We start from the raw sequence: 14,756 nt of genomic DNA on the forward strand, positions 1-14,756 counted from the left end.
GTACACGGCTCTGTTGCTGGGTCCTCCTGGCTAACTGTCCAAGATGAGGGTTTTTCCGTGAAAAAGCAACCTATTTCCGGAGTGAAAAAGCACAAATGGGCGTGTTTCCCCATGAATAATATTGTTTTTTTTAAACTGCAAATATGCAGGCTAGCAAATAATTGCGAAGAGTTAGGTATCTACTCTACCAGTGTAGCTTTTGTGTACATTGCGTTGTTAAGCATCACAGCCACAGTATGGAGCCAAAATGCAAAGATGTCAAAGGTCAGCATAGCTTGTGTATGTGTGTGTATTCATCCCAGGGAGCCATTTATTTGCCGGTGTCAGCTGCTATAAAGGCTAAGAGCCCGTGATATAGGCTGCTGCCGCTGCTACTGCGTGTGCGGCGAGGCTTCCCACATTAGCTGCATGCATTATGGAGCAGCATCAAGCCCACGCTCGCATCCCCTGTGACACTTTGTCATTCTGAGTTACCAGCACCTTCTCGCCACTGTCAAACACACCGTAACGCCAGCTGACTGCGCGTCCACCGCCGTCCCAATGAGAATAAGTCCTCCTGGCAGGGTGCTCCGTAAAAAAAGCCACCTTGAAGGATTATTTTCCACACACGATGATTGGCCCTTAAAGTATCAATTATGCAATGTTCCTAATTAGTGAGTTGCAGCTTTTAGAATGAAAACTAACTTGTCAGGCAAATCGATTTTCGACTTACCCCTACAGTTTAGTTCAACTCAAGGAATTCGTTTGTGTAAAGTCCTAACAAATTAGCCAATCACAAGCGTCTTTCACACAGAGATCCCACAAAATTGCTGCGTCAGACAGGTAACAGAAGATCAGGCCTCTGCGTTTCACATAGAACCAGGCAGTATAGCGACATAACATCACAACCATATACCACCTTTACCGCATTCTCTGACATCAGGTACGGTACCTTTTTCTATTTTTGACAATGGAACAAACGTGTAAAATACTGCCCATGTAGATGGATGGATGGATAGATAGATAGATAGATAGATGGATACTTTATTAATCTCCAAGAGAAATTCACTTTTCCAGCAGCTCTGCAAAAATATCATAATGAACTTAAGCACAAAATAAAACAACCAAGGCAAGACATGAGAGATAAGAAAAATAAAAAAAGAATAAATAAATAAATACGGAACAGATCACGTCATATTTGTAGTGCAATAATACATACATAATAAATAATAATAATAATAATAATAATAATAATAATAATAATAATAATAATAATAATAATACGTAATAGTAATAAGACATAATAAGGTAATAAGTCCAGTCCTGTGTGTGTGTTTTTGTTGCTCCCCCTCTGTTGTGTTGAAAAGCCGCATGGCGTGGGGGAGGATGATCTGCTCAGTCTTTCGATGGAGCAAGGCAGTGATAGTAATGTGCCACTGAAACTGCTCTTCAGTTGGGAGATAATGCTGTCACTGGATGATGCTGGTTGTCCATGATGGAAAGGAGCCTCCTCAGTGTCCGTTGCTCTGCCACAGATGTCAGGCTGTCCAGCTCAGTGCCAATGACAGAGCCTGCCTTCCTCACCAGTTCTTCCTCTTAAGGCTGCTCCCCCTGCACACTGCCACATACAGGAGGGCACTAGCTACCACAGTCTGGTAGAAGATCTGTAGCAGCTTCTTGCATACATTGAAGCATGCCAACATTCTGAGGAAGTACAGATGGCTCTGCCTTTTCCTGCACAGAGCATCCATGTTGGCAGTCCAGTCCAGTTTGTCATCCAGATGCACTCCCAGGTATTTGTAGGTGTGAACCACCTCCACAGGGTCGCCTTTAATGAGAACAGGTACTGGCTGTGTCCTGTTTCTCCTAAAGTCCACCACCATTTCCCTGGTCTTGGTGGTGTTAAGGTGCAGGTGGTTTGCGTCTCACCAGTTGACGAAGTCTTAAATCAGTTTTCTGTACTCATTCTCCTGTCCACTCCTAATACATCCTACGATGGCCGTGTCGTTTGCGTACTTCTGTACATGGCAGAGCTCAGAGTTGTACTGAAAGTCGGACGTGTACAGGGTAAATACTGTAGAACAGGAGAGAACAGTTCCCTGCGGTGCTCCCATGCTGCTGGTCACAGTGTCAGACCTGCAGTTCCCCAGTCGCACGTACTGAGGTCTGCCAGTCAGGTATATTACGTATATTATAAGGTGATCCATGCCACCAGATGTGATCCTACTCCCATCTGTGTCAGTTTGTCCCTGAGGAGCTGAGGCTGGATGGTGTTAAAGGCGCTGGAGAGGTCCAAAAATGTAATCTTCACAGCACCACTGCCTCTGTCCACGTGAGCAAGAGATCGGTGGAGCAAGAAGATGATGGAGTCCTCAACTCCCACTTTCTCCCGGTATACAAACTGCAGAGTGTCGAGTGTGTGGTGGGTCTGTGGCAGCCGTTCCATGGTCTTCATCAAATGCGATGTCAGGGCTACCGGCCTGAAGTCATTCAGCTCACCAGGATGTGGTCTCTTTGGGACTGGGAAAATGCAGGATGTCTTCCCCAGCTGTGGAACCCTTCCCAACCCTAAGCTCAGGTTGAAGATGCGCTGTAGAGGGTCTCCCAGGTCCATTGCACAGGCTTTCAGTAGCTGAGGTGACACTCCATCCGGACCTGCTGCTTTGGCGGGACGCAGCCTCCTTAGTTCCACACTTACTTGAGCTGCTGTTATTGTGGGTTGTGTGAGGGGAGGAGGGTGAGGAGAAGTGTCCCCTTGTGTGTCGTGCAGTTAGACCGGGATGCTCATTGGCAGCGTTAGCATCATTGAATGTAAACATTTGTCATGTAGCCTCACCCAGACGCTGTATTCATTATATCTGGCGATTTCAACCACTGTAACCTCAGGACTGTCCTCCCCAAATATTACCAGCATGTGAGCTTTCCCACAAGGGAAAATAACATCCTGGACCAAGTCTACTGCAACATGAAAGGTGCTTTGAAGGCTGTTCCAAGACCCCACTTTGGAAAGGCTGACCACATCTCTATATTCCTTTATCCAACATACAGACAACTTCTTAAAAAAGCTCCCCCTGTACGTACAGCAGTTAAAGTGTGGAATGAAGAAACTGATCAAGTACTTCAGGACTGCTTTGGCTGCACAAACTGGGATGTGTTTAAAACTGCAGCGGGGAGGGAAGATTGTACTGTTGATTTGGATGAATATGCTTCTGCTGTTACTGGCTACATTAGCACATGTATAGAGACTGTTACCACCACCAAGTATTACAGAAAATACCCTAACCAAAAACAGTGGATGAACTGTGATGTAAGGGCTAAGCTACGTGCTCGTTCGACTGCAACACTCCAGCGGGTGATCAAGACCTCACAGAACATTGTTGGGGCAGCCCTCCCCTCACTGCAAGACATTTATAAATCTAGAGTCCTACGCAGAACACACAACCTCATCAAGGACAGCACACATCCACAGCACTCATTATTCACACTCCTACCGTCAGGCAGACGCTACAGGAGCTTGAAGTCCAGGACCACAAGGCTGGCAAACAGCTTTTACCCACAGGCCATCAGGCTTCTCAACGAAGCACTCACACATGCCGCACGCAACACACGCACACACTCATAGCACTTTATTTATTTATTTGTATTATTTATTTGTATTAATGTCTCTTCTGTTGTTGTTGCTTAATTTATGTGTTTACGTGTTTATGTTTCTTATGTTCTTATTCTTTCATTTGTTTTCTTTCTTTTCTTGGGAGAATGAACAGAATAAGATTTTCATTGCATGGTATAACTGCTGTTGTACTATGCACATGACAATAAAACTCTTTTGAATCTTTTTTTTGAATCTTTAAAGCCAGTCAGCTTAAATGATACTAAACCAGCATGCTGGATGTACAGTTAATGAGTAAAACACCTCTTTGACAATCATGCTGTTATATATTAAATACTTTTTCAATGCATTGCATGACATGGTGTGTGACATTTACAAATAATGTCGATAGTGTTATTAGCATACACACACACACACAGTATTAAATTAGGATGGCTATTTAGAAGAGGAGTATGTGGGTCACTAAACGCAAGAGTGTGAATGTGTGAATATGGGTCAGAACACATCATACACCCTGCTCTCATGATTTGGTAGGCAGATGATCACACCCAGCTGGCCCACATTGATACCTGGTTTTAATGATTTATTAATTTCCAGCCACAATATTAGGCATACAACTTCATGGAGTCCAATACAATAGGCTATTATTATACAATATTTTAGTTAGCTTATTTAGCTACATAACAGGAATCACATTATTAGTTATTTGTTGAAAATGCTGCTGAACCAAACTTTCCTTTTTATTGTAACGTCGATGGCTGCTTGTTTAGGCAGCAACCTAGTTGGGCTTGTATTACTTACACCCTCGGCTAGTTGCTACCATGTAATTGAGTCATTATGCAACAACAGCACCTGGTTACAGGCATTACAGCAAAATTCAGTCAATAAATTGATAGACCACACTATCTCAGAGCAGAAGATGAAGACAGTCACGTATCCCTCCGTGATTGTTCAACGTCGGTGTAAATCCTGCTTTGACCGATCCATAAATCTCGCTTCTCTCATTGTGATTGGTCGGATGGGCTCCAGTGGTCCCATAGATCCAATCCAGATTGGCTGCACAGCTTCAAATCCTTCTCTGATTGGTCCATTAAGAACTTTATCACCACAGAAAATACCCAAGTTATCTACTAATGAGCACACGGCGTCCAGAGTTGGACCAACACATCCTCACACCGATCCCTCCGAGGCCGCCTGCTGGGAATGAGGATGTGAGGCGTGATTGTTTGTTTTTTTTGTCATTATCGAGTGCATGGTCTGGTCCGGTTTGTGTACTGCAGGAAGTCTCACTTCTTTCTCAGCAAGTCCCAACACCTGCCTGATTTTTTTTCTCTTCTCACCTCGCAGGAAACAGCTGCTATGACTATTCATACTTTTAAATAATTGAATGAGGACAAATCTGTCAATTATTTCCAAAGACTGTAAAGTGCAAAATGCCATCTTTGGCAATTGACAGCTAGATTTTTTTATTTAAAAAAAAAAAAAAAAAAAAAAAACCTACCTCAGCTTGTTGCCTAGTTTCCTAGATGATATCATTACATGATCTATGTTATGATAGACCCTAAATGCTCCAATTCATGCCTCTGTAGTCGTGGCAAATAACTGCCGGGGTGACTAATTATTGCCGGTACTAGAAATATCATGTAGGCAACTGCCTGATATCGTTTTTATTAACTCCACAAGATGGCAGAAGCTGTATTTTTTAGTACAGTAGATTCCCGCTATTCAAAGGGCTTTTAACACCCCGCAAATGGGGGGGAAAAAATGCAAATAGTGGCCGCAACCATAAAAATCCTTAAAAAGGATGCCTATTGCCTATTTTTGAAACTCTGTACCCTATGTCTCTGTTATTAAACACATTTTAAAATGAGTTGTACACATCAATATACAATCACAGGCATACAGTATACAGTACTGTACTTTAAAAATGTGCAGTTACGCAAAATCATGTCTTGTCAAAGTATCTTCTCTCTGAAAAATGTTGAGTGAATAGACTTGTGAGACAGAGCCCTCTGCTAAATTCATAGCTGCAGTACCCCCCCACCCCCCCACCCTCCAACTAACTCCATATATCACCATCAAACAACTTTTTATTTAAGTTACTATTAAAATTTTTTTGCAATTTTAATCAGAGAAAAAGAATATGCAGGGGAGTGAATGCCAAATCACGAATAGGCCGGAATCTACTGTGTCATGATTGGTCAGCATCCAGCAGCTTTATCTACCTCTGCATGCGCTTTAAAATGTTGGCATGGATACTCTGCAGTCGGTGTGAAACTCATCAGTGTACTTGCTGTACTGTTGTTCATGGCTGAGCAGATTGCTCCTTGCTGCCATTATAACATTGGTTCTGTTGCTGCTGTCTTTGTACAATATATATACGTATATATACATGACTAAATCATGCTGTTTTTTCAAAATACATATCTTTTGAAAAAACATGAAGAGGAGAAGCGGTATAGAAAATGGATGGATGATAGTGAAGCCGCAATATTGCAAACACAAAGTGGCGAGAGACGACTGCATACCTGTCAATAAATGACAGGTTTACAAGACATACGTTTAAACTATACGTTACTTTGTGTAGGTTTATACGCCCTACTTAGCTTTAGACTTCGAATGGTTTCTTTTGGGTCAGGTTTAGTTAAAAAAAACACATTCTTAATTGACAAGAATGCAGGTGTCTTAATGACAAGATAGGTGGGATTTTTTGACATGAAGTTGTATGACATCCCCATCAGCAGTGGACTATATTCACGTGTATGTGATGAAGACGGTCGCATCTTCATCCACGACGGAGCGCCACGGCCATCTTGTTTACGTGTGTTCCCCAGCAGAAGAAGATGTGAGCGTCTTCATCACATACACACGGATGTTCATTCCTTATTGTGTTTTAAACATGCCTCTTTTTTTATTTTATTTTTTTTATTCCCTCGGAGGCTCCTGCCCGGCTTTGCTCATCATCTCTCACTCCCGTTTTCTCAGAAGTGCTGTGTGGGCGGTAACGAGCGTCCAGAAAAAGGCGGAGGAGATGATGAAATAGAGGAGGAGCGGAGAGGAAGAGGCCATGTTTAATCGTGTTAACGCCGCGTGGCAGCATCTGTCTCTACTCAATATGTAAATAAACGTGAAATAAATAAGCTCATGAAAATACAGCGCATATGTGTGTCAGAAACTCCAGACGAGACAGAGGACATTAAGGGGATTGTGTGTCAATAGCGGAGTCAAAGATGCTGGCAAAAAGATGTTTGCCCTTTACCTCCTCCTCATCAGGCCGTTCCAAGTCACATCCCTCAATTTGTCTCTCAGCTCTACCCCTCCAGAGGGCCAGTGTTTCCCCATGATAGCCTTTCAGCTCTCTAACTAGCTGGGGACAGACGGGTTGTCAGGGTGGTGGGGGGGCAGGCACAGGTACACTACAAAAACAAAAGTATTGGGACAGGTGGCTCTTGAATCTACAGTACTTGAAGCAAACAGCTTTAACTTTTGACACTGTAAGTACCTTTACGTGCACAAAAACAGTCGGATTCCTGAAATAGTTAATTGGCCCAATGCTGTGTGCCTCCCAAACGCTAGGGGCCGATTTTCCTCATTTCAGTACATGTAGCTCCTGTATGTGTGTAGAGGAAGAGAATGCAACATGCCCATGACATGCCTGTCAATCCATACCGGCAGTCATGTGTAATCTACGCCATCTGTCCATCTAGTTTACGGCAGCAATAAACATCTGCTTCTTATGGTGATGGTGCTCCTCAGAGACATAGAAAAAAATCGCTATTGTGATGATTTACTTTGACTGACTAACTATTTAAAAATAAACATTCCGTCATGCAGGGTGTTATTTTTAATTGATGGATTAATTCAATTGTGAATACAATAAAGTTTTGGTGTTAATATGGCTTGGTACGTTGGTTTGGTACGTTTCTACCCACAGGGGATGTGTTCAGGGGTCATGTCACATATTCTTCAAGAACAGGGTAATTTGTGATTGTATCCATAAACTTTTAAAAATATTGACATATTTTTGCTTTTGTAGCTTTTATTTGTCTCCTTGTTGGTGTAAACTCTGCCCCTCTGTTTTCATCTTTGTCTCTTGCAAATTGAATGTTGTTTGAGGTGCGATGATTCCACAGAGACTTGCACATGCATGCGAAGAAAGTCCACTCCAATTATGGATCAGTGGAATCGCATAGTCAATGTTAGGGGTGGGCGATATGGCCTAAAACCCATATTGCGATAATGATATACAGTATATATCCCGATATATTCTTTGGCACATATACTGTAATAGAAGCATTTCAAAACAGTTTACAAAAGCTCCAGCTTTGGCTGCTGATGTACGGAGGCGATAATGTAGTGTGTCATTTACGGTTTTCTTATGCTGTGTTATTCTTTCTGTAGACTCTTATTAATCTACAATCATCCCCTGTTTATCGCGGTTAATTGGTTCCAGACCCGGCCGTGATAAGTGAATCCCCACAAAGTAGGATTCCTAGTGTATTATTTACATAGTTGGAGCAAAGAGAACTTGTTTATGACCTTCTAAATATGGGTTTTAACATTATTAGAGCCTTCTGGACATTAAATAACAGCCATACGGTCACCTTTACACTTATATTAGCCAATAATCAGAGAAAATAAGCCATTTAAGACATAAATAAAAAACTCGTCCTAGTGTGTGTTGCAATAAATGTGTGGAAACGAAGCGACGTCTGGAGTTCAGAGTTGAGTTTTAGATGGAGTACCGCCAGAGCAGTAGCCTGTGTTATTTTTACGATGATGATTTTTTCAACATTATTATTAGGATATTATTATTGTGCCTGTTGTGAGATAATTCAAAAGTATTTTTGAAAAAACGTGATTAGAGTGAAGCTGCAAAATTTGAACCGCAATGTGTGCTTACAAAGTGTCTCAGACTGGTCAGAGGTCACTGATGTGGGACAAGAATTCCTTAATGGACCTTGCTTTTCGGACTGGGAACAAAAAAGGGTCTTCCCCAAAGTCTTCCCACAAAGTTGGAAGCAATTGTCCAAAATGTGTTTGCTCAGATGAAAAATTAAGGTGGACTTGAGCCCAAGCTGTCACTGATTCACTCATAGTGTGTCCACATAAACTAGGAAGGTAGCAAGTCATTTATTTTCCAGTCTTTGTTTTGTGTCAAAGTGACACCTCTATCTTGATCACCTGCGGTGCGCTTTAATTGTTTGTGGGTTCTGGTGTGGGTGGGCCATTAGTGAGGCAGAACTGCCAATTGGTTGACCCGCTAGGCTGGCATGCATATGCACACAGCTCATATCCATTTAGATAGATTTAAGTCAACGGCCTTACACGGCAACAGACCAGGACGCTTGGATGGCCGCAGAGAAGCCGAGCGGCACAGATGGAGGCTAAAAACGCTGTTAAAAGCACTTTTTTCTTCCTCCTCCCATTTCCATAAAGGGAGGCAATGTGATGATTGATGGCTGGCGAGCGGGGAGGCGAGGCGATGGCTGATGGATAAATGATGTGTGCAGCGAGCGGGAACAGATGCAGATTCCATTTCAGATGTGCCAGCATCACAGCGGTGACCTCGTATGTAGATTGTGTTCAGCCTTTATCTTTTTTGCCACTGATAGCATACACAAACACACACACACACACACACACACACACACACAATGACATGACACAATGTCATGCCCTTGAGAGTTTACTCTTTACACACTGGTATTTGCCTTGATGTTTCCTTTAATACTTCTCATCAAATGTTGCGTTCATGTGCGACGTGCTGAATGAGCCCAGTTTATAATTTCACTGATGGTGTTAGTCCACTTTACTCTGTTATACGGATGTTTGTGCCACATAGAAATGTGCAGCCTTCCAAATAGTACTGTTGCCAACCATATTTAATTGGATTCTTATTTGTGAATTTGTTCAAAAGACTAACGTGTCTTACTATAGAGATAGTAAGACAACATGTTATTTTAGCTGACTGTTTTTGTTGAGACTAAATGCTCCAAATAAATATAACACTTTTTGTATAACTTACATTGCATATCACAGTCTTATTTGTCTTATTTTGTCTTTGTCTTATTTTGCACGATCAGTTTTTATTTGCGAAATGCATCCAGTGGCATTCATTCGTTACACGAGATGTGACCTGACGAAGAGCTGCTGCCTATGTTGGTATGGGTTGACATTGGATATTGGGAAGAAAGTATCAAGCATCTCTAACAAATGGGCTTGTTTTGTGCTCAAGTAATGTTAGGAGCCACATGTTTACAACTTTATGATATTTCATGGTAAGGAACCAAACTTTGGGTTTGCAAACTGGACCTCAGTATGCCCTATATGAGGCAGTTGAATGGAAAAATGACAAAACTATTGGGGAAAAAAAAAAAGTTATAATGATAATAAAAACAAATTATTATTAAAAAAAAACTACTGTTTGATTTAACTACTGTTAAATAAAAAAAACTACATAAATATGGTTGGATTCAATTATAGCGATAATAATGCAGAATTTACAAAAGCACATTCAGTATTGGTCTAGGGTTAGAATAATTAAAATAATAACAATACAATATTGTATGAGTTTTTAAATAAAATATTTACTGTAGGATCATTTTAATTGTTACTAATACATACTGTAGTATTGTTGTTTTTGTTGTGGCAGCCTATAAAGGGTGCAACTATTGAAAAAGTTGCTCGTGCCAAGAAAGACTTCTATTCTGATGCAGCAATTGTTTAAGGTATGGTGCCGATTCCGATACTGATCAGCCATGAGTGAGATTGCCTGATACCGATCACATGGATTAACTATACATTTTTCAATTTATTTGTGATGAGTGCTAATAGCCAGGGGCGGGCGTGAGACAACTCCAAGGGCCCCTGACAAATAGATAATTATTTAAAAAAACTTTTGGGTGGATTGTCTTTTTAATGTTTTTCCCTTTATTTGTGTGAAACGATTTTTGTACTATTTGACACAAGTCTGAAGTTAAATAGAAAATATTAAATAGAAATCCGTAAAACAGGATAAATTGAGTGTCCAGGTTGCAGCGGTGTCCACCTTTCATCACTACTAGAGCTGTCAACTATTTGTGTTTTATTTATGACTGGCAACATTTCAGTTGCACACTACTTTATTTAGCCAGCAGATCTCCACTCAAACAGTGTGACATACATTATGTAAAGGCATAAAGTCTGAATTGAACAGTTAAGCTAGTAGGAATGAAGCAAATATTTTTTTGACCCTTTGTGAGCTATTCAAAATCAGCTGGCGAGATAAGAGACCCTTGTGATAGTATCACCATCATAAGGCTGAACACACGATGTGTTTATGTTCATGAAACAACAACACACAAATAGTGTTTTGAGGACAAGACGTAAGTAGTATAATGGCAACAAGACAGTAAAGTTGTTCAGTGACAGTTGAAAAAGTGAGTACGTACCCCATGAACGGGATATCCACTTGTGGCTTCCCAGTGGGACAAGCACAAGCTCCAAACTAAACGCATTGCTCGTTTGTTTTAAAAACAAAAGGTCACTGAGGTAAAAAGTCACATTTGGAGTCCAAAGCCCAGAAGCTAGGCAGATAATTCAAGCTAGCTAGCTGCCGCCAATGTGTAAAGTACAGCCAGAGACAGACAGGCAAGGCGTGCAAACAAAGATATAAGAGTAGTCGAACGGCAATCGGTTTGATAAGGGAGTGGTCAGACATGCTGGCATCGATTGACGTAGCCTGTATCCAGCTGTCAAACTGAAGCCATTGAGGTTTTACAGTTTGGATTCTCGCAGCAATACCGGACAAAGTGCGTCCCTTGTCGACTCAAAACGAGACGCGTCATTTGTTGGCAAACCTACTTGACACAGATATGTGATATGTAGGTTTGCCGCCGCATGCCTATTGTTTTTTGTGATTGGCTTTAAAAGGCGTTTTTCGGCATACGCCCATCACATGTTTTTTTTTACGGAAATCGGCCAATATTGATCGGTGGCCGATCGATTGGAGCATCCCTGCTTTAAGTATACTATATTGGATTTCCAAGTATTTAAAGAGTGCTTTATAAAGTTTTCAATTTAAATGTACTTTCATCCCAGTCGAGTGCTCGCTCGGTAAAGATGTTGACTGACTGAAATGTTCAGAATAAGCAGACAGATGTTGATGACAGTGGTTTGGGACCACGTGGGCTTCTCTGGGGCACAGCAAAGCCTCAGGCTCCAACAGCTGCCATGTGGTCCACGTCTGACTGGGCTCCTAAAACCCACAGGGGGGTTAAACCAGGATTTCCCCTTGAGTGACGATGTGGGGAAAGTGGACTGACTTTTTGGAAAGTTTTCTTTAGTTATTTCTCCAAGCAAGTTCTTGTCAGATTAGGACGGTATGTGGGGAAAAAAGTCGGCAGTGAACTAAACCACACAGAAAGTAGACAACGTGGTTCATCATGAAACTTCACAACTTCACACATTCTTGTTGCTAGGTAGGATTCATGGGGCACAACCACATGTGACCCTAATCCCGCTGAAACGATGTCATTAACAAATCATGCTGCTTCATAATGCTTTTTGTGTCATACAACAGAAAAAGGACAGGGAGAGTTGGCATAAACAGGAAGTCAAAGTCACACACTGTAAATTACTCCAAGCATAGTGCTACATTTAAAGATGCACATTACAGTCCCCACACGTTTACGATTCAGCATTCACGGCCATGCAAATTAGAAAAATGTTTTGGTCTAAAAAAAAAAACATATATTTTTTTTCCCCGACAATAGGGGAACATAACCCCAACGAATAGCAGGGATCTACTGTAAATTACATTTTTTGAAAGACTAATCACTGAACATTATTATTTTTTGCCTACAACACGATCTTCTGGTTCTGGTGGGGCATAGTCCAGATTGCCCCAATGCAAAACTGATATTTTTCCTGAGTCCACTACGTAGTGTGCATTGCAAATGGCCTTCAATCAGAAAGTAAAGGAGATGATAACGCAAATAGGGTCAATTAGTATCACATTACTGGTTATATTTCAAGTCGAACACATATCATGTCAAAGACAGATTTGGGATGCAGTGATGGGATCATGTCGAGCATCCACATTAAAGTTAAAGTTCTCTGTTGTGGTCTGAAATGCTGGATTCCTGTAAATACTTTGTCCTTCAATCCTGGTCTTTAACCACAAAGAAGCGTGCAAAATGTCACCCATTGAGCACACAAGGAAGCGTCTTATCTCCACACGGCTACCCATCCCTGAGCCTTTTTATCTGTCTCTTTGCTGGCTGCCTTTATTCGCCATGCTATTTCTTTTCCTGGGAGGGAAGCACGCCCCGGAGCGCCGGGAGGGATCAGGTGTCAGGGGGATCCGCAGAAAGAGTCAGTCGCGCACGTGAATAATAGATCAGAGAGTGAAGGAGAACCGAGTGAAGAGCTTCTGGAGGAAGGACGAGGAGGTGGAAGGTGGCGTGTCGATAGAGAGAAAGAGATTTAAAGGGCAGGGCGAAGCAGGACTGGACAAAGGCGGGGGGGGGGGGACGACGTGTCCACTTGAGCCCATCTGTTCTCACGTCCTGCATCTCCTCGCTGCATCCAGTATGGTTATGACGCGTTGCATAAGACTTATCTTTTATTGAGGCGTCTATAAATACGTCTCATGTTCTCTTGGGTTTAAAAGCCCAACCTATGATCCCGCTATAAATAAATAGTGGCCCCCAGAAGAGCGGCAAAACAAAGGACGCTCTACTTATCACTTCCTACCACAAACACATAAATACACTTTGTGACCTTATAGGAAACTTAGCAAGTCATATGACATGCGGACTGCCTTGAAATAAATTTATTGACAACATCCCTTAACAGATTGTACCCTCAAGTAAACCACGTGATTTGTTATGAAACTCGGAATTGCAATTTTAGCATAGCTATCAGGCGATCAGGCCACGTTTGACAGACATTTGTGGCTCGGCAGAATTTGTGGGGCACCGCCAATGGTGACGGTAACTCCAATATAATACTTGTACATTTGATAACTGCCTTAAAATTTGTCGGTAAAATTGCCATCCCTAGACAAAATATGCGTATATAATGTACGCGTTTGCCTGAGAGCTCACTGATGATCTGGTAAATCAATTCAAATCGACCGATTGATTTCGTTACCTCATTTTGATGCTAAATTAATTCAAAAATTTCAATTACTATTCTGTTGAACTTGCACGTTGTAAATTTACGTAAAAATAAAAAGGCATTCTTTTTGGCTGAAGTTTCCATGTTTTTATTTTTAGATTACCGGTTCCGGCACTGTTTGAAAATACCGATTTGGCACTTGGGGTGGGAATCTCTGGCCACCTCATGATTTGATGCAAAAAGGATTTGATGCATCTTGATACATCTTTTTTTGTGATCAATAGTTTTTTCATGCATAATTTTTTTTCTATATATAATTTATTTTGACTCACTGTGTACTACTAGAACAAAGCATATATGTAGTGATCCACAATTAAAATAAACATGAAAAAGATAAATTTACTTCCATTATGTTTTAATAATTGGAAGGTTACATCTACCAACATATTTCCCATTGCACTGTACCAGCAGGAAAAGTAAAGTGCACCAGTGGCAGCATGTATAAAATTAACAAACTTCAGCATATTCTGAGTCACCAACATAAAAAAATGTGCTCTTATTCACAAATAAATAATAGACTTCTGAATACTAACTAAGATCCTGAGCATCGAATCTCTGACAAAATAATATATTTGCTGTATAGCAAAGTCAAAAACAGCTTTCATACAAAATATAGATTTCTGTACCAGCAGCTCACCCGACAAGAATAATGCTTGCAGACGTCAGTATATTATGAATAACCAAAAAAAACTAGGCTGCCCTTATTCACATTTGCAGTGTCAGTGAAATAACGTTGCAATGGTACGTTGTATCTGGGTTCCAAAGTGGGCAACAAAGCACGAAAGCTCTGCTTCTCAAAAACCGAATACGGCCACAAATCCTTCACAATAAAAGTTGCAATTGACTGTTATCCGCTTCGCCTTTTCTGAGTTGGGTGGAAAATTAGTTATCACCTGCTCGATGGTTCTCTGGTTGGCAGCAACTTCAGCTGGCAGTTTTTTTTAACACTAATATTATTCTTTGTTTTCAACACATTGCTCAACTGTAATGTGCAGGCTACGGG

General features: G+C 41.3%; 1 protein-coding gene across 1 annotated transcript in view; it reads right to left on the minus strand.

The window, feature by feature from the left end:
* The window catches only part of bean1 (brain expressed, associated with NEDD4, 1), a 48,623-nt gene that overhangs the window by 23,441 nt on the left and 10,426 nt on the right, over positions 1-14,756 (minus strand). The window lies entirely within an intron of this gene.

The sequence above is a fragment of the Dunckerocampus dactyliophorus genome, chromosome 14 (genome assembly GCF_027744805.1).
Source record: "Dunckerocampus dactyliophorus isolate RoL2022-P2 chromosome 14, RoL_Ddac_1.1, whole genome shotgun sequence".
NCBI lineage: Eukaryota > Metazoa > Chordata > Actinopteri > Syngnathiformes > Syngnathidae > Dunckerocampus > Dunckerocampus dactyliophorus.